This window comes from Styela clava, chromosome 12 (assembly GCF_964204865.1).
Source record: "Styela clava chromosome 12, kaStyClav1.hap1.2, whole genome shotgun sequence".
In the NCBI taxonomy this organism is placed as follows: domain Eukaryota; kingdom Metazoa; phylum Chordata; class Ascidiacea; order Stolidobranchia; family Styelidae; genus Styela; species Styela clava.
The window spans coordinates 14493998-14515738 of record NC_135261.1 but is presented as its reverse complement, the minus strand read 5'-3'; the positions used below and the strand labels follow the sequence as shown (position 1 = coordinate 14515738).

General features: G+C 34.0%; 1 protein-coding gene across 1 annotated transcript in view; it reads right to left on the bottom strand.

Annotated features, from left to right (window-relative positions):
* LOC120329618 (uncharacterized) overlaps positions 1 to 21741 on the bottom strand; it is a 68777-nt gene that overhangs the window by 5879 nt on the left and 41157 nt on the right. The gene's annotated exons all lie outside the window — the stretch shown is intronic.

Here is a 21741-nt window from a genome sequence, read left to right as displayed (position 1 = left end):
TGCTAATTATATTGAATAAGTACAAGTTGTTGCTCTTCTCGTGTGTTGTTGGATAAACTGAAATGAACGGAAGAGGAAATGTTAGATTAGTGCTTGGATTAAAATTGGATCTTGATGTTAGTTACAAAGTTCTCACTGAGACTTCTGTTAGTCCTTTATCAATAAATGTAACTTGTTCCCAATCCCAATCAAACCTATCTACCGATTTTTATCTTTATATTTGTTGCCATGAACAACGGCTGTTCATGGTTGAAAGTAGGAATAACGACTCTCTGTGGTCACAGAAAGCCAAACTTCTGGCGGAGGCACAGAAACGATGGACAGATATTAACTCAACGAAATGGCTGATAAAGGACACGAAGCACTTTTACATGAAAATGAAGAAGCGTCCAAATTTATCAGCATATACCGGAAAGAAGTTACAGAATATTATGGTTCAATTTTGCATATTTTTTTTTCTTGTCAAATCGGAGGTTCGGAATAAGTTCTTTTTATTTTGAGAAATTGACATTTATCAATATTAATCAACGTGCTATAAGTCAAAACTCTACTGGTTGATTGGTTAGATTTAGACTTCGTGCTCTATGCTTGTTATAAAATGTCAACATATATCTTCAACTTTTTTTTCGACAGTGGTTGCAATACCGGAAGAAATTAAAGACGATTGGGCCAACGTTTTATCAGTAGTTAGTAAAACATGGGAGACATGGTAAAAATTGACATATATGAAAACATATTTCTATTGTTCTAATACCTAATTACTATCTCTCGAACTCAATATCTCAATAAGTACTTACACAAATATTATTCAAAAGTATAATAGCAATAATTGCCCAGTTCAGTGGTAATGAATTGACTGCTAACAACCAGAGTAAAATGTGAAATAAATGTGGGTATTTTTGTTTTTTCGTCTTGCTCGGAATTATTCACAAAACTTAATATTTATATTCAATATACTTTGTGATATTTTGTGTTTAAATGAAAAATGCTATTTAGAACAATGTAGATGATTGCTTTGTATACAAGTGTAGGTGATGATGAATCTGGCTTGAGAATGTGCTCTATCTATGTCTATACACGTTTTGCTAATTAATTGCATGAGCAGTTTTATACAAATAAAAATGAATATAAAATTCCTCGGTTTAACAGTTTATGTGTGACGCGTGGCTCTTCTCCTACGTGGTCTGTTTATAAAAGAGCTGCAATTAATGAGCCCAAGAGGCTGCGGCAACTTCGTGGAATGACAAATTAGAAGGCGTGGCAGTATGAAATTTATTTTGGTATTGGAGTTGTTGACATTAGTTATTACATATATTATTCTGACTTATTTTTGCACCAAAAGAAATACTTCATTGATAATCTCACACTCCTACTTTTGATGACAGCATTAGTTTACCCAATAACAGTAAGTATTGTATCACAATCTTGTAAGGTTTTAAACTGGCAATGGAGTAGGGAGTTCAAATGATTATGAGAGTAGAGTATCATAACATTGGCTAACGAAAAAAAAACGTCATTTGTAAATATCTAACAACACTGAGCTATTAATACGACCTTAGTAATGATTAAAGAGTCCAGCTGCACACTAACACAAATGTATTTCTGTAACGTTTCGTACAAATATCAGTGGAGCTTATTTCAGATGTAATTAAAAAAAAAGTTTTATTACTGCATTTACGAAAATGATGGGTAACTAAATGTAATTAAAATTATGGGCACTTAGAGAACGACGAACATCTGAAATGAGCTCCACTGATATTTGTGGTTCTAATTTTCCCATCATTACTTCAACGGCTAAATGCAAATTAAATGTTTATGCATTACGTCATACTTGATTTGATGTTTCAAATTCATTTACAAAATTTATTTCTTGCCATTGTTGTAAACTGCTTGTCTGAGGAAGTCTGACTCTGATCGGACAAAACGGTACAGAAATACATTTGTGTTAGTGTGCAGCTGGACTCTTTAATTGAATAGAATAGTCATGTTTATTCCATTTACAGTATCCTTGCAGTATACGCATACGGATTCACTAGCATAAAGGCATAGAGAAAAGATAGGAAGTTAGTCTCGCGCAACCCAACTCAAACTTAGTAATGATGCTCCTAATACTATCAAAAAGCGACTATAATACCTCAAAATAATAAAATAAAATGAGGAATGAATTTGATTAGGATGCAATACGATAAATGATTTCCAAAGAAATAGTTTTTTTCCGAAATGAACGCCTTTTATTTACGTCAAGGGTTCCCATAGTGGTCCACAGTGCGATTTTAGGGGGTCCACAGATAAAGTGCTAATTATATTAAATAAGTACATTTATTTCATTAATAAAAGTTTTTACACTTCTCATATGTTGTTGGAAAAACTGAAATAATCGGAAGAGCACCTGTTAGGTTAGTGCTTGGATTAGTGTTAAATTGGATCTTGACGTTTGTGAATAACGAGCAATAAAAAGTTCTCACTGAGACTTCTGTTAGTTTTTTTACCAATAAATTCAACTTGAATTTATTTAAAGATGATGAGTTGGGAAGCCCTGATTTACGTTATCTCATTGCTCGAAACTCAAAATCTAGCATGGAATCGCGAAGGTTCAGCAATAGATCAGACAATAAGGTGGAAGACATCAGAACAGTTTTAACCAACATACAACTTGAAAGATTGGAAGAAAATTATTCATTTTTTATTATGTTCTTGGCAGCAATCTTTTCTTGATGTTGACGGCTTCCGCTTTGATTTTGCTAACGTGTGCTATGCGAAAGTCGCTATGTACAACTATTACAGTAACGTTATTCACGTTTACGGCTGATCCAGCTTGATCAATTTCAACTCATAAGTTACATTCAGTTGAATTTAATTAAACTAAGATCATCGCGTAGTCCATATGAAATTTGATACATTCTAAAATAAATAATTATAGAATGACGCCTTCTGTTTATTGCAGGGGTTTTTGCGTATAAATCAGTGTTTCTTAACTTGGGTTCGATCGAATCCCTGGGGTTCGATGAAGCTTTTCCATGGGTTCGACGAAGGTCCACTGAAACAATTGTATATTATGAGACCATTACCCAGCGTACTAATTATACAAAAAGATCTGTAGTTTATAGCAGATATACAAGTTTACACGTTTAAGCAACTCATAAAATAGCCGCGTGTAGCTTCGCATAGATAGTAGATACACGTTTTATTGGATCTGTCAATGACTGTCACACATAAGTTTTTTCAATACAATTCATCGAGAACACATATTGCTACATATATCGTACGCTCGGTGCACGTACTTCTCGGTGATAGAGTTTCGCGATGCTTTCTGCTTGTGAGCACGAGATATCTTGGCTATTTATGACAAACCTAGAAGGTTTAAGTTAATATTTGCGTGAACGACATCTTCATTCATAATTGACTAATAAAATGTAACTCAGTTTTACTAATGAGTGGAAATAAGAAGATAAGTAAGGTACGTAAATAAATATAATATCAAGGCATGTTTGAATTTCAAGTACTGTTTGTGGCAAAGATTTCCAAGCAAAGCGCCAAAGCAAAGATATTTTGATTTCCCCTAAACAAAAAAACACGCAAAACAACACAATGGATACACAGTGAATTGAGAAAATCGGTTGTTTTCTTGGGTCTTATCTCATATCCATTACGTATTTTCTAGACAATCTCAATATGGCGCTGAGTCATATGGTATCTCTATTTCTACAAAACAATGGACAAAAGCCCTTATCCAATTTTGAAGATTTACTCAAGCTACCAACGTTTTTGAGGCATAATACCATCTTTCGTGTCTAAAAAAAAATGCATTATTTTCTTTATTAGTATTTGGCCTTCACACTAGAGATGTAGTGATGTACCGGTATCGGCGATATTTGTCAATTTTTCGGTATCCGTAGTGTATCGGTATCGGCTAAGTTTGGACCGATATATATATTTAGCTTCTAAATATCATTCAGAATGTTTTAAAAAAATAGGTTAGAATACTAATCTTGAAAATTATTTTTTGTGTGGATAGATCATGATCTATGAGCGATTGCACGTTTCGTTCCCACACCCGCTGACCTGTTTTAAGCCATTTATCAGTCAAACTGGGTCAATCAATTTGGGTATTTTCGCTACCGAATTTTTATATTAAAATTTCTAATATTACATGTTAATTATGAAGAATTATATCAATCAAATATTAATGGATGTTCCGATGTGTAAAATTTAAAATACGACGTTATATTGGCACAAAATCCTACGCACGTTACTCAATGTATCAGTTTCATACGATAAGTAGGCTAAACATTTATTTTTTTTACCACCAACAGTAGCCAAAGCCGAGATTACTAGCGCAAGTTCTCAATGCATCTGAATCAATTAACGCATTTGGATCCCAAACATTTACTTCTTATTATGTGACATTTCTCGTTTTTGATCCGAAGAAATGTGCACTATTAATTATGCTCAAAGACTATTGTTTTAAACCGTCCGCCCTGCACAATTGAGGTAATAATTACATAGTATCGGAATATCGGTCGTTTCCGAATATCGGTATCGGCTTTTTTAGCTGGTATCGGTATCGGCGACAAAAGTGGTATCGGTACATCTCTACTTCACACCCGCTTTTTCACTCAACTTATAGAGAACTTGCACGGGTCACGTGACTTTGTTTACTGGACGGCAAAAAAACAAAAACGTCCATTTGGCTCCTGTCAGTTGCAAGTCGGATTATACGTTTCCATTTTGTTTGGCTGTTGGAAATGGTTATTTCGTATTGTTCCGTTGGCTGTACGTATAGTACTATAGACAACGAAATGAATCTTCAGTTATATGCCACTGTTTTCAAAAAATCCGGAACGTCCCGCAGTGTAGATATCATCTATTGGAAGGACTGCTTGGTGTCAAGTCCAGAAATCATCTCGCTTGTGTTTCACTGTTTGCGGACAGCACTTTGTTGATGGTGAGTGATAATGTGCCGTTATCAATTTTTTTAAATATTCATAAGCTCCCTCATTTCAATGGAAAGCAGATGACAAACTACTGTTATTGGTAGACCTGGGCTAGGCGTAGAGGATTGCAGCTCTCTTCCCACTGAGGGTGGTTCACACAACCGCTGGTCGATTACGACATCCCCCCACCATCAAGTCCATGCTTCTGATAAAAATAACTGGCTAACTAATCCCGACATAGAATGGTAATCGTACGATGTTGCCCCTTGCAATCCTCCCTCACCAGATAAATCCTATCCTAAAAACTACCGACATTGGTAGGCATATTTGCGTTTTAAATTGGAAGGAAATCTTCATTAATGGTCAGAAGGTGTTGTCTGATTGTTTTGTTAGTTAGCAGGTAATCTATTACCGGTCTGATACACAAACTTGGCAGTTGGCACTGTTAAATGATGATTAGTGTTTAATTTCTTTTCAGGAAAAAGGTGAGATAATCCATTATCAGCTGCTTATGTCCCATCAATATTTGAATTTTCGCCATCCCCAGAGTGGTAAATAATAGTTAGAAAAAGGGGGATTTAAAAAAAAGGCAGAATCATTTCAACAAATTCTGTTACCTTGTATGCGTTGCAATATCACTTTGCAGTTGTTAGCATAAACATTTAATGTGTCTTTCGACTGGACCTACCACACTTAAAAGAAGCCGCCTATACCCATTTCACTAGAACCATAACACTGTAAAATATTTAATAGAAATTACCCCTAAGGCATCATATCTTCCAATTGGAAGAGCTGTGTAGGCAGATACATTTTTTACTCTAAATTATGGCATGTTACTTCCAGGTTATCTTATCCTTGCTTATAGATATCTTGATGTTAGTGACTCCAACTGACCCATGCATGCCACATTGAAAGTTCTCTTGTGTACCAATAATATTAAGCAGTTGGAGCCTTCAGACGTTGAAAACAGTCGAATCTGAGCACGATGGATGTGAAACACGTAATGTGCATTTATGAGAAAAAATATCCCATCCTGAGCTGCACCGATCGACAACCTCTTGCCTATGGAATCAAAACATCAGACAAATTGGTGTACTGTGCGCATTCATAAATCTTTGCAAACCAAGTGTGCCTTTTGACTAAGGAAAATTTAGCATTAAAATGGTCAATCTCAATATAAACCTGGTATCTGCAGATAAAACCAATTGTTTTTTGAAAATACATTTTTAATGTGCTTTATTTTTCAAATATAATTTATAATTACTGTAAAGTGTGTGATACATTTGGTACCAGGAATACCATTTGCAAATTAGCTTGGGTTACACCCTTCTCAAATGAAAGTTCAGACTCTTAATCATATCTCATAATATTCTTTAAACAAAAGGTTGCGGCTAGCCGGCTACCCATTAAAATTTTCTTTCAGATCACAAAGTCGGAATATTACGCCTCGCTAAGTTTCATCGGCAACTGTATTTGGTTGTAGAATCGGTGTCCAACTTTAGACTGAAACCTTCACTACCAGACCCATCGAAACAAAAACAAAATGGACACTTTATCTCCACCAATCCACAGTAATCACAAGTTACTTTGTCATTACGATAAGCATCAATAAATGGATACTGAGGATGTATTATCAAGTCACGCAAGCTGAGGTCTTGTGCCACTGTGGTCTTGTTGCAACTTATACTTTGCCATCCATCTATTCCATGGTCGCACCCATATTTGTGAGATAATGGATACAGATTCATTCGATATCATGATCCTGCACTAGCTTTGTAATAATTGTAGAGTTTTCATAAAATCTAACAATCAAGTGGTGTGAAATTTATGTCCATGTCCCACCACAAACACTATTTGTAAATGAATTTGATTCCGGGTAGCATATCTTTTTTACCAGGTGCAACAACTAAACATATGGCGAACCACAGTCTCTCATACGATTACCATTCTCTGTTGGGATTAGTTAGCCAGGTATTTGTTTTCAGAAGCATGGACTTGAATGGAGGGGGAAGGTCGTAATAACGAGCGTATTCCTAGATGGCGAATTCAATTGAATTCTGGTTATTTTTTTGCGTGACCACTGGTGTTGAACTTCAGTTATCTATTCAACCTTTCACACTTAATAATAGATTACCTGCTAACTAGGGAAACAATACCTTATGACAATTGATGATTAATTTCTTACACAAGTCAAGTCTGCAAGTAGGCCCACGCCTAGGCCTACCAATAACAGTAGTTTGTCATCTGCTTTCCATTGAAATGAAGGAGCTTATGAATATTTAAAGAAATTGATAACGGACCTTATCACTCACCATCATCGAAGTGCTGTACGCAAACAGTGAAACACAAGTGAGATGACCACTGGACTTGACACCAAGCAGTCCTGCCAATAGATGACATCCACATTGCGCGACTTTCCGGATCTTTTGAAAATAGTGGAATATAACTAAAGTTCCATTTCGTTGTCTATAGTACTATACGTACAGCCAACGGAAAAATACGAAATAACCATTTTCAACAGTCAAATCCAACAGCTACAAATACTACTTATCAGTTATCATACCAGATCCATATCAAATTTGCAGCTGCGTACACCAGAACGTAGTCTGTGTAGCAGGTTAGGGTTAGGGAGTAACTTTATTCCAATTTTCCCTATTTTAGTTCTATTACAAGTTCGAATGAGTTTGTATAACTTTGGAACACTCTATCACTTTAACCTTAACAACATAAATAAGCATAAATTACCTGAACAATTTTAACCGTAATAATGCCTTTATTTTATGAGAAAAAAGTCGATACAGAAACTCGAAATCCTTATTATGGGATCATAACAGATTAGTTTTTTAGACATCAGTGCATCAGATGGGTCTTGCAATTAGCATAGCCTGTCTCGTCGTTTAATAAATCAGGTTGCCGCCGATGTATATTCTTAGTATATTCTTCATTATCATACCGCACTCGTTTTGCCGATGGCTGCCCTTGATTAAATAAGTTCCATGATTTTTCTCACTCGAAACGTCTCTCTGGTATCTCGGATAAATATTCCCGTTAAAATCGTATGACTTTGGTATAGAACAAACTCTCAAAGATACAATAGAAGAATTTTTACTTACATTTTTAAAAATATAATTCTGGCAACTTATGCGGTTTCACGGCTATGCAAGGGTTATTTCAATAAAGCAAATTGATTCAAAACAAGCCCTTGTTTTAAATCGAACCTTCACCTGATTAATTAACCATTTTTTAAACAAATATAGTTACCATTTCGGGAACGGGAAGAAGAATCGGCGGTTATGAAAACTCAAGTTCCCGCAGAATTAAATCCACTAGCACGGTCTCGAAAGGCAATAAACTTTTCCTTTCCCATTGAATGCAAAGTTTCGTGTTCTGATGACCGTGAGTTTGCTTAATCATGTAATTCAAACTGGATAACAAAGGGAATGAAAGTGGAAAACAAAATAAAGTGGTATCGGCATGAGCGACTTGGGCTTGCGGTATATAAAGTTGTCCTAATGCCTACATTCTCAATAACAAGTTGTATCCCATTTGTTAATTAGGTATACAGCCGCTGAAAGGTAACAGAGCTTTCAAAAATGCCACAGTTCGTTAAAATAGATTTTAATCTGAATTTCAACTGTGCAGCGTTCAATTTCCGAGTGTACCAATACAATGTACTAGTTGTTACCATAATTCTTTTGATTATGGATAGTTGGAAATAAGTTAAGCCAGTTAATGTAATTAGTATCATGTATTTCCAACAATGTGAAAAATCCTAGTGACGTCATATGGTTTTCTAAGTGAAATTAATTTTGGCGTCATAACAAAGATGTTCATGTAATACAGTGGTTCTCTGCCTTTTACTGACTGCGTACCACTTCAGTGTTTTTTAGTCCGGCCGCGTACCACCGACGAAGTCACCTTTTTCGGAGTGGGAAAATGGCACAAAAAACGCACTATGGAAGTATTTCACAATGTGGCACTACACTACATCTATTTTTTTAGAGCTTCATGCAAAGATTTCATATCAATTATACGCCGCAACAGCGTATTGATTGCGTGCAAAATCGCAAGAGGATTTACGTCGTCTACCGTCAGAGCTGAAAAGCTTTGAATATCGCCGCCACTAAATTATTGCAAACCTCGGGCGAATACACTTTGATCGGCGCTAGCCGCTATCACGAACAATTTGCTGAAATGTATGTATTATTGCAAAGCGTTATAGTTTAATGCGAGGGTTGCAAATTTTTTTCTACAAGCTGGTCTATGCGGGGTTTGACCATGGTTAACTGAATATTCAGTTAACCATGGTTTGACTCCACTCACAACATATCGGAAATCATGTCCAGGCTCATTCAGAGTTCGGCAAAAACGTTGAAGACATCGATTCCCTTTGTTGTAGCTGACAGATCCGTGCTCAGTAATAATTCTGTTTGCACAGAATTATTCTGGATAAAGCGGACATAAACGAGTAAGTCAGGTTTCAGGTTCAGGAGTCAGGTTTCTGACTCATATTCTTGTTGCTGGCAAAACAAGCGATTCCGCGATGGTATGAGCTTTCTTGTTTTGAGCCACGAGAAGCGATACTTCATAGGATGCCTTCACAATCCCGGCATTCGTTTGGTGAAACTGACCTCTCTGGTCTATGCGCTGTCGCTTCACATGTTCCTCGAGTCGCTCAAAATAACTTTTATCGCGGTTCTTCTTATCTGCGTGATTGGATTCTAGATGTCGTTTAAGCAAACTCGGTTTCATTACTGAATTTGAAAGGGTTTTCATGCAGACCACGCACTGCGGTAAACTTTCTTCATTCTGCTCGATAGCAATGAACCCATATTTGATGTATTCGGAGGTATACTTTCGCTTCGACATGATTAAATAAGTAATCAAAAAATTACTGATGAATTAGCCTTAAAACTCAAGAGTATGCCGATCAACCAACACGTCCTGCAGGTAGCACTTGTAACATCCGTATATCGATTTTCGACTCGCCTTGTCCGATTTTTCTCGATGCAGACGCATCGTGACATTACACGAAAAACGTGCAAGAACGTGCTCTTCTCATTTTGTTTCAGAACTAAGTGCAAGAACATGCCCGTCTCGTTTCGTTTAAAGCGGGCAGTAGCGGGGGAGGGCGATCTCTAAATACAAGTGCTGGTAGCACTATAAACGCCATTCCGTGAATACATACAGTATGGAAGATAAATAGAAAGCTTTGACGGCATATTTTAGTGAACGCGAAAGTTAATTGTTGCAATTATTCAAAGCTGCTCGCGTACCACTTGGAAAGCTTCCGCGTACCACAGGTTGAGAACCACTGATGTAATATGATGCCATAAATTAATATAAAAATTTCCGTTGTACGGAAGATCTGTATGTTAATCACGCAAGTATACTGAATAATAAGTTGAATATAGAAAACTAATAAACCGCGTCACCAGTAAACTTGAAGTCAGAGTAGCTATTTCTATTTGTGCCAAGGGAGCATGGACTTGACCAAAATCCTACCCTTCTTGTATTTTTTATGAAATCGCTCATCTGAGACTTCAAAGAGAGGGGTGTAGGAGTATTATTAAAACGTACCTGGACATAATTCAATATGTACAATAGAGATGATATGACAATATTGTTATCAGAGCAATGCAGATCGTGGTTTTTTATAGAAGTATGTTATGTAGAAGTATAATTACCCAGCTTCACTAAACTGCTAAATTCATCAAAACCAACTGGAAACGTCACAGTAATTACAAAATTACAAGTAAAAAAAGCTCTTGTACAAGAAGACCAATCCACCTTTTCAACTGTTGGTACGTCGCCCATCAAGATCGGTCTGTCAAAATCGGTGACAGCAAATTGACTTTCGCTGACCATGCAGTTTAGAGTGACTGTTCCGTACCATTGACCGACAAACAATTACATTGTGACAAGATATTACAAGTCATCGTTGTAATAAAATCTCCCGTTTGCTGTATCAAATAGACTCGGGGGTAAGTACCGCACAATTTGGGCACAGATAGCAAACGTCAGCTTCAATAACAGATGCGTCGTATGCCATGAAAATTACAAGATTGCAAAAAATCTTAGCCCGCTGCTTCAGGCAAATACTATGTTTGAATATTGTGACAAATGCCCATGTCTAGGCAATAAACAAACATGGGTGGAAAAATGTTAGAAGTCTTTCACGTTCATTATTATTCTGGTAATTGTAAATAATATTGCAAGCTGGTTCATATTTCTACACATTGCCATATGTTTATAAGAAAAATATTCCCGTAGTATGTGAACTGAGTTTGGGTTAATAAGCCATAACTTTATTCAGATTTTCCTTATTTTTGTTATATTTTGAAATCGGACTGCCTTTGTTGGCCAAGTACATATACCCCTTACCGTAGGTTTCAGTCCTTGATGTAAAGTGGGCCAACAAAATTAGTTACCTCCATATTTGTACACACACTTCTGGAGCGCCGTTTATAGGGCTTGAGCTGGCATTTTAAAACCTTGTGCAAGTTTTGAATGACTGACATCAGGTTAAATAACTATCTTAATTAAGCAGAGACTTAAATTAATTAATTAGCATCTCGACATAACATGTTATAGACAAAGTTTCTTTGTTTTATTTTGTATATATTTGACCGTGTTTATTTTAGGAGATATCGGTCATCGAGGTTTCTTATATGGTTGACCGCTTATAAAATACTTCCTTTTTAAAACAATTTCACCATCTGTCCGTGGGCAGGAATAGGCGTGTCGGCGTAAACAAAACCCTTTATCAGGCTTTTCTCTTATTCTTGTTTATTTATTATTTCGAATCATTGCCAGTCGGCTGTTTACTATTTATTTAGTGATAGAAGTTTGCCGTTGAGTAGTGCTAATTTACTTGTCGCAATGAGCGGATATGTTTGCTTGTTTTTTTTAAGTTAAATGATGAGGTTTGATTTGTTTTGCATAATTGGACACGTTTAGTGGACATAACGATCGTTTCAATATTATGTTGGTATTGTTATTATTTGTCTCCATCATTTTTAAATAATCGCTTTTCTCTTCGAATACTGGACCAATTGCTTTGAAATTTTCAGTGAGTAAAGATTGATATTTTTGCCAGAAGGCTATTTATTTATTTCTAAATTTTGCATGAAATCTGATATTTCGTCTAAAATTTCGGTGTATTATTTATCCTTGGGAACACTGGCTGTCCGGTTTGATTCTGTACATCATTTCTACGCAAAACTTGGAATTTTTTGTGGGTACCGGTGGCGTCAAAGGTAAATACTGCTTCGCTCTGGTTAACGTGTCCATATATTTGAGCACAGCTCTCTTGTTTAATGTTGCTATTGTTTGCATATTTTAGAATAAAGTATGTTAATAACCTGCCTGTTGGGTTTGCCGTAAACCTTAGCAACCCTCAACATTATCATATATTTATTATTCACACGTCTATATCTACGATACTGGAATCATTTTGTTTTATCACCTCACTATTTCGTCGTTTCATTCATCACATTTACATATTCAAAGTGATGAAGTTGTTAAGTATAGTAAAACCTGGCAAAGATACATCAAAGGAAGTTAATAGCCCGAAGTGTCACCGCCCAACACGATATAGGCTTCTTGTAGAGCCTCATCATAAATACTAAGTCGCTTATATTCTACATAACATATTGACACACTCGGTTGAATTAGCTTAACATATATGTACACAACTGCGTGACGAATGCAAGGATTGGCTGGTATAAATTGTCACGTTTTTTGTTCAAATAGCAAGATCTTGGCCAAAGCAAACCTAGAAAGAAAATTCTCTATGCATGACGTTACAAAGTAAAGTAAATACGTGCATTCATGCATAACATTACAAAGTAAAACTGACTGCGCTCACTCATGCATGATGTTACAAAGTAAAACCGACTACGCTCACTCATGCATGATGTTACAATGTAAAACTGATTACGCTCTCCCACGCATGAAGTTACAAAACAAAACTGAATACGCTCACTCATGCATGACGTTACAAAGTAAAGCTGACTACCCTCACCCACGCATGAAGTTACAAAGTAAAACCGACTATGCTCACTAATGAATGAAGTTACAAAGTAAAAACTGACTCTGCTTACTCATGCATGAAGTTACAAAGTAAACCCGACTACGCCAACTCATGCATGACTCATGAAATTACAAAGTAAAATAGACTACGCTCCCCATGCATGACATTACAAAGTAAAACTGACTACGCTCACTCATGCATGACGATACAAAATAAAAATGACTCTGCTCACTCATGCATGAAGAAGTTACAGTGAAACAAACTACGCTCACTCATGCATGACCTTACAAAGTACAACCCCATCAATGAACTGACTACGCTCACTCATGTATGACATTACAAATTAAAACCGACTATGCCCACCCATGCATGAAGTTGCAAAGTGAAACTGACCATGCTCACCCATTCATGAAGTTGCAAAACTGCCAATCGAGGTTGCAAGGTAAACCGACTATGCTCATATGAATGAAGTTGCTAAGTGAAACTGACCATGCTCACCACCCATGTATGAAGTTTCTTGGTGGCCTCTAACTGCATTTATTTTGGTGATAGTCTTTCGGCATATTTGTCTAGTATCCACCAATATCACTTTGCTCTGCCATTTCGAAACGGAATGGAACAAGAGAATCAATCAAAGCAAATAAATTTATTTTATTATACAGATATATTTTCTCCATTTATTATATATATATATGCAAAATACAACTAAAACATATTGCAAAGTAAGTGGAGTAGTCACATATTTAATTAAATAATCTAAATAGATTCGAAAGTAATATATATTCATTGCAACATTGCATTTTTCAATAATTAAACAAAAAAAGTATTTTCTAAAATGTCAAAATATAATTCCGAGCTTCCATGTGGACCCAAGGGGTGTCGGTTTTCCCACTCGTTAGGACTTGTTGATGGGGTCCTATCGCGCTTCAGAAAAATCTGAAACGCCCTATGCCCATATTTAAATTCCAAACAAATATAAAAACCCAGTCATTAAGGCATTATATTATACCTCATCGTTTGTAGATTTTCCTTGCATCCGTCTTTTCCTAATTTCCCCAGCCCTTCCATAGTTCTTTGCCTGAGAATCTAGAATACCATCAAGATATCTAAGCCTAATAAAAACCCTATAAATCCTAATGGCGGGAATGGGTCTGAATCTAACTATACCAAATAAAATATTAAAAACAAAAAAGCCATGGCAAGCTATGTTAATACTTTTCTTCTTTTGTCGGTGTCACGACATTCTGTTTCCTGTTAAAAATACATCAAAAATAGAAGAGAAAATAATGATCAAGACAAATAAGATAGGCAAACATGGATGGAGCATATTACTAAAAAAAGCTTTATTATTAAATATTCAATATCAGCATTACTGTATCAGTATTAATATAATCAAAAAATATTATATCGAACTAAAATCAAAATTAACACTAAATAGGAGTAAGCCTGACTAATGAAACACTTGTAACATACTTACCGGAATTTCAGATTTGTCTGTGATTCCGTCTTTTTTCAATTTCCCCAGTGCCTCCAAAATTCTGCGCCTGAGAAGCTAAGATAATATTAACAATATCTAAGCCTAATAAAATTCGTAAAATATTTACATGTAATTTGTAGATTTTCCTTGCATCCGTCTTTTCCTAATTATCTCAGTCCCTGCATGGTTCTGTGCCTGAGAAGCTAGAATAACATTAAAAATATCTAAGCCTAATAAAAACCTAATATTCCTAATGGCGGGAATGGGTCTAAATCTATCTATACCAAATAGAATATTAAAAACAAAAAAGCCATGGCAAGCTATGTTAATACTTTTCTTCTTTTGTCGGTGTCACGACATTCTGTTTCCTGTTAAAAATACATCAAAAATAGAAGAGAAAATAATGATCAAGACAAATAAGATAGGCAATCATGGATGGAGCATATTACTAAAAAAGCTTTATTATTAAATATTCAATATCAGCATTACTGTATCAGTATTAATATAATCAAAAAAATATTATAACGAACTAAAATCAAAATGAACACTAAATAAGAGTAAGCCTGACTAATGAAACACTTGTAACATATTTACCGGAATTTCAGATTTGTCTCTGATTCCGTCTTTTTTCTATTTCTCCAGTGCCTTCAAAATTCTGTGCCTGAGAAGCTAAGATAACATTAGCAATATCTAAGCCTAATAAAATTTGTAAGAATATTTACATTCAATTTGTAGATTTTTCTTGTATCAGCCTTCTCCTATTTTCTTCATTGTTTCCTCGTATAAGTCTTTTCCTAATTTCCCCATTGCCTTCATAATTCTTTGCCTGAGAATCTAGAATACCATTAAAAATATCTAAGCCTAATAAAAACCCTATTAATCCTAATGGCGGGTATTTCTAACATTGCATTACTGTATCAGTATTAATATAATCAAAAAAATATTATATCGAACTAAAATCAAAATGAACACTAGATAGGAGTAAGCCTGACTAATTAAACACTTGTAACATACTCGCCGGAATTTCAGATTTGTCTCATTTCGTATTTTTTTCAATTGCTCCAGTGCCTTCAAAATTCTGTGCCTGAGAAGCTAAGATAATATTAACAATATCTAAGCCTAATAAAATTCGTAATATATTTACATGTAATTTGTAGATTTTCCTTGCATCAGTCTTTTTCTAACTTTCCCAGTGCCTTCATAGTTCTGTGCCTGAGAAGCTAAAATAACATTAAAAATATCTAGGCCTAAAAAAAACCTAATATTCCTAATGGCGGGAATGGGTCTAAATCTATCTATACCAAATAGAATAATAAAAACAAAAAAGCCATGGCAAGATATGATAATACTTTTCTTCTTTTTTCGGTGTCACGATATCCTGGTTCCTGTTGAAAATATCTTAAAAATAGAAGAGAAATTAATGATTATGACAAACACAGATAGGCAAACATGGATAGAGCATATTACTAAAAAAGCTTTATTATTAAAAATTCAATATCAGCAATGAACATAATACTTCGTGCATTACTGTATCAGTATTAATATAATCAAAAAATATTATATCGAACTAAAATCAAAATGAACACTAAATAGGAGTAATCCTGACTAATGAAACACTTGTAACATACTTACAGGAATTTAAGATTTGTCTCTGATTCCGTCTTTTTTCAATTTCCCCAGTGCCTTCAAAATTCTGTGCCTGAGAAGCTAAGATAATATTAACAATATCTAAGCCTAATAAAATTATTTACATGTAATTTGTAGATTTTCCTTGCATCCGTCTTTTCCTAATTTTCTCAGTCCCTGCATGGTTCTGTGCCTGAGAAGCTAGAATAACATTAAAAATAATATCTAAGCCTAATAAAAACCCTATTATTCCTAATGGCGGGAATGCGTCCAAATCTATCTATACCAAATAAAATAATAAGAACAAAAAAGCCATGGCAACATGTAAATACTTTTCTTCTTTTGTCGGTGTCACGATATCTTGGTCCCTGTTGAAAATATCTTAAAAAAATAGAGAAATTATTGATTATGACAAACACAGATAGGAAAATATGGATACAGCATATTACTAAAAAAGCTTTATTAATTATTAATAAATATTCAATATCAGCAATAAACACTATACTTCGTGCATTATTGTATCAGTATTAATATAATAAAAAAAATATTATATCGAACTAAAATCAAAACGAACACCAGATGGAACGAGTAAGCCTGACTAATGAAACACTTGTAACATACTCACCGGAATTTCAGATTTGTCTCCGATTCCGTCTTTTTTCAATTTCTCCAGTGCCTTCAAAATTCTGCGCCTGAAATGCTAAGATAATAATAACAATATCTAAGCCTAATAAAATTCGTGAAATATTTACATGTAATTTGTAGATTTTTCTTGCATCCGTCTTTTCCTAATTTTCCCAGTCCCTGCATAGTTCTGTGCCTGAGAAGCTAGAATAACATTAAAAATATCGAAGCCTAATAAAAACCCTATTATTCCTAATGGCGGGAATGGGTCTAAATTTATCTATACCAAATAAAATAATAAAAACAAAAAAGCCATGGCAACCTGTTAATACTTTTTTTTTTTTTGTCGGTGTCACGATATCCTGGTTCCTGTTGAAAATATCTTAAAAATAGAAGAGAAATTAATGATTATGACAAACACAGATAGGAAAATATGGATAAAGCATATTACTAAAAAAGCTTTAATATTAAATATTCAATATCAACAATGAACATAATACTTAGTGCATTACTGTATCAGTATTAATATAATCTAAAGAATATTATATCGAACTAAAATCAAAATAAACACTAGAAGGCGTAAGCCTGACTAATGAAACACTTGTAACATACTTACCGGAATTTCAGATTTGTCTATGCTTCCGTCTTTTTTCAATTTCTCCAGTGCCTTCAAAATTCTGTGCCTGAGAAGCTAAGATAGCATTAACAATATCTAAGCCTAATAAAATTTGTAAGAATATTTACATTCAATTTTAGATTTTTCTTGTATCAGTCTTTTCCTATTTTCTTCATTGTTTCCTTGTATCAGTCTTTTCCTAATTTCCCCATTGCCGTCATAATTCTTTGCCTGAGAATCTAGAATACCATTAAAAATATCTAAGCCTAATAAAAACCCTATTAATCCTAATGACGGGTATTTCTCACGGTGGGAATGGGTCTAAATCTATCTCTAACAGAGCAAATATTAAAAACAAAAAAAAAGCCATGGCAAGCCTGTTAATACTTTTCTTCTTTGGTCGGTGTCACGACATTCTGTTTCCTGTTGAAAATACCTCAAAAATAGAAGATAAAATAATGATTAAGACAAATAAAATAGGCAAATATGGATATAGCCTATTACTAACAAAGCTTTAATATTAAATATTCAATATCAGCAATAAACATAATACTTCGTGCATTATTGTATCAGTATTAATATAATAAAAAAAATATTATATCGAACTAAAATCAAAACGAACACTAGATGGAACGAGTAAGCCTTACTAATGAAACACTTGTAACATACTCACCGGAATTTCAGATTTGTCTCCGATTCCGTCTTTTTTCAATTTCTCCAGTGCCTTCAAAATTCTGCGCCTGAAAAGCTAAAATATTAATAACAATATCTAAGCCTAATAAAATTCGTGAAATATTTACATGTAATTTGTAGATTTTCTTTGCATCCGTCTTTTCCTAATTTTCCCAGTCCCTGCATAGTTCTGTGCCTGAGAAGCTAGAATAACATTAAAAATATCTAAGCCTAATAAAAACCCTATTATTCCTAATGGCGGGAATGAGTCTAAATCTATCTATACCAAATAAAATAATAAGAACAAAAAAGCCATGGCAACCTGTTAATACTTTTCTTTTTTTGTCGGTGTCACGATATCCTGGTTCCTGTTGAAAATATCTTAAAAATAGAAGAGAAATTAATGATTATGACAAACACAGATAGGAAAATATGGATAAAGCATATTACTAAAAAAGCTTTAATATTAAATATTCAATATCAGGAATGAACATAATACTTAGTGCATTACTGTATCAGTAATAATATAATCTAAAGAATATTATATCGAACTAAAATCAAAATAAACACTAGAAGGCGTAATCCTGACTAATGAAACACTTGTAACATACTTACCGGAATTTCAGATTTGTCTATGCTTCCGTCTTTTTTCAATTTCTCCAGTGCCTTCAAAATTCTGTGCCTGAGAAGCTAAGATAGCATTAACAATATCTAAGCCTAATAAAATTTGTAAGAATATTTACATTCAATTTGTAGATTTTTCTGGTATCAGTCTTTTCCTATTTTCTTCATTGTTTCCTTATATCAGACTTTTCCTAATTTCCCCATTGCCGTCATAATTCTTTGCCTGAGAATCTAGAATACCATTAAAAATATCTAAGCCTAATAAAAACCCTATTAATCCTAATGGCGGGTATTTCTACTGGTGGGAATGGGTCTAAATCTATCTCTAACAGAGCAAATATTAAAAACAAAAAAAAAGCCATGGCAAGCCTGTTAATACTTTTCTTCTTTGGTCGGTGTCACGACATTCTGTTTCCTGTTGAAAATACCTCAAAAATAGAAGAGAAAATAATGATTAAGACAAATAAAATAGGCAAATATGGATAGAGCCTATTACTAACAAAGCTTTAATATTAAATATTCAATATCAGCAATGAATATAATACTTCGTGCATTACTGTATCAGTATTAATATAATAAAAAAAATATTATATCGAACTAAAATCAAAATGAACACTAGATAGGTGTAAGCCTGACTAATGAAACACTTGTAACATACTCACCGGAATTTCAGAATTGTCTCTGATTCTGTCTTTTTTTCAATTGCTCCAGTGCTTTCAGAATTCTGTGCCTGAGAAGCTATGATAATATTAACAATATCTAAGCCTAATAAAATTCGTAAAATATTCACATGTAATTTGTAGATTTTCCTTGCATCCGTCTTTTCCAAATTTTCCCAGTCCCTGCATAGTTCTGTGCCTGAGAAGCTAGAATAACATTAAAAATATCTAAGCCTAATAAAAACCCTATTGTTCCTAATGGCGGGAATGAGTCTAAATCTATCTATACCAAATAAAATAATAAAAACACAAAAGCCATGGCAACCTGTTAATACTTTTCTTTTTTTGTCGGTGTCACGATATCATGGTTCCTGTTGAAAATATCTTAAAAATAGAAGAGAAATTAATGATTATGACAAACTCAGATAGGAAAATATGGATAGAGCATATTACTAAAAAGCTTTAATATTAAATATTCAATATCAGCAATGAACATAATACTTCGTGCATTACTGTATCAGTATTAATATAATCTAAAGAATATTATATCGAACTAAAATCAAAATAAACACTAGTAGGCGTAAGCCTGACTAATGAAACACTTGTAACATACTTACGGGATTTCAGATTTGTCTATGATTCCGTCTTTTTTTAATTTCTCCAGTGCCTTCAAAATTCTGTGCCTGAGAAGCTAAGATAACATTAACAATATCTAAGCCTAATAAAATTTGTAAGAATATTTACATTCAATTTGTAGATTTTTCTTGTATCAGTCTTTTCCTATTTTCTTCATTGTTTCCTTGTATCAGTCTTTTCCTAATTTCCCCATTGCCTTCATAATTCTTTTCCTGAAAATCTAGAATACCATTAAAAATATCTAAGCCTAATAAAAACTCTATTAATCCTAATGGCGGGTATTTCTAACGGTGGGAATGGGTCTAAATCTATCTCTAACAGAGCAAATATTAAAAACAAAAAAAAGCCATGGCAACCCTGTTAATACTTTTCTTCTTTGGTCGGTGTCACGATATTCTGTTTCCTGTTGAAAATACCTCAAAAATAGAAGAGAAAATAATGATTAAGACAAATAAAATAGGCAAATATGGATAGAGCCTATTACTAAAAAAGCTTTAATATTAAATATTCAATATCAGCAATGAATATAATACATCGTGCATAAATGTATCAGTATTAATATGATAAAAAAAAATATTATATCGAACTAAAATCAAAATGAACAGTAGATGGGAGTGAGCCTGATGAAACACTTGTAACATACTCACCGGAATTTCAGATTTGTCTCTGATTCCGTCTTTTTTTCAATTGCTCCAGTGCTTTCAGAATTCTGTGCCTGAGAAGCTAAGATAATATTAACAATATCTAAGCCTTATAAAATTCGTAAAATATTTACATGTAATTTGTAGATTTTCCTTGCATCAGTCTTTTCCTAACTTTCCCAGTCTACCTCATAGTTCTGTGCCTGAGAAGCTAGAATAACATTAAAAATATCTAGGCCTAATAAAAACCCTATTGTTCCTAATGACGGGAATGGGTCTAAATCTATCTATATCAAATAAAATAATAAGAACAAAAAAGCCATGGCAACCTGTTAATACTTTTCTTTTTTTGTCGGTGTCACGATATCCTGGTTCCTGTTGAAAATATCTTAAAAATAGAAGAGAAATTAATGATTATGACAAACTCAGATAGGAAAATATGGATAGAGCATATTACTGAAAAGATTTATTATTAAATATTCAATATCAGCAATGAACATAATACTTCGTGCATTACTGTATCAGTATTAATATAATCTAAAGAATATTATATCGAACTAAAATCAAAATAAACACTAGTAGGCGTAAGCCTGACTAATGAAACACTTGTAACATACTCACGGGAATTTCAGATTTGTCTATGATTCCGTCTTTTTTCAATTTCTCCAGTGCCTTCAAAATCCTGTGCCTGAGAAGCTAAGATAACATTAACAATATCTAAGCCTAATAAAATTTGTAAGAATATTTACATTCAATTTGTAGATTTTTCTTGCATCAGTCTTTTCCTATTTTATTCATTGTTTCCTTGTATCAGTCTTTTCCTAATTTCCCCATTGCCTTCATAATTCTTTGCCTGAGAATCTAGATTATCATTAAAAATATCTAAGTCTAATAAAAACCCTATTTATCCTAATGGCGGGTATTTCTAACGGTGGGAATGGGTCTAAATCTATCTCTAACAGAGCAAATATTAAAAACAAAAAACAGCCATGGCAACCCTGTTAATACTTTTCTTCTTTGGTCGGTGTCACGATATTCTGTTTCCTGTTGAAAATACCTCAAAAATAGAAGAGAAAATAATGATTAGGACAATTAAAATAGGCAAATATGGATAGAGCCTATTACTAAAAAAGCTTTAATATTAAATATTCAATATCAGCAATGAATATAATACTTCGTGCATAAATGTATCAGTAT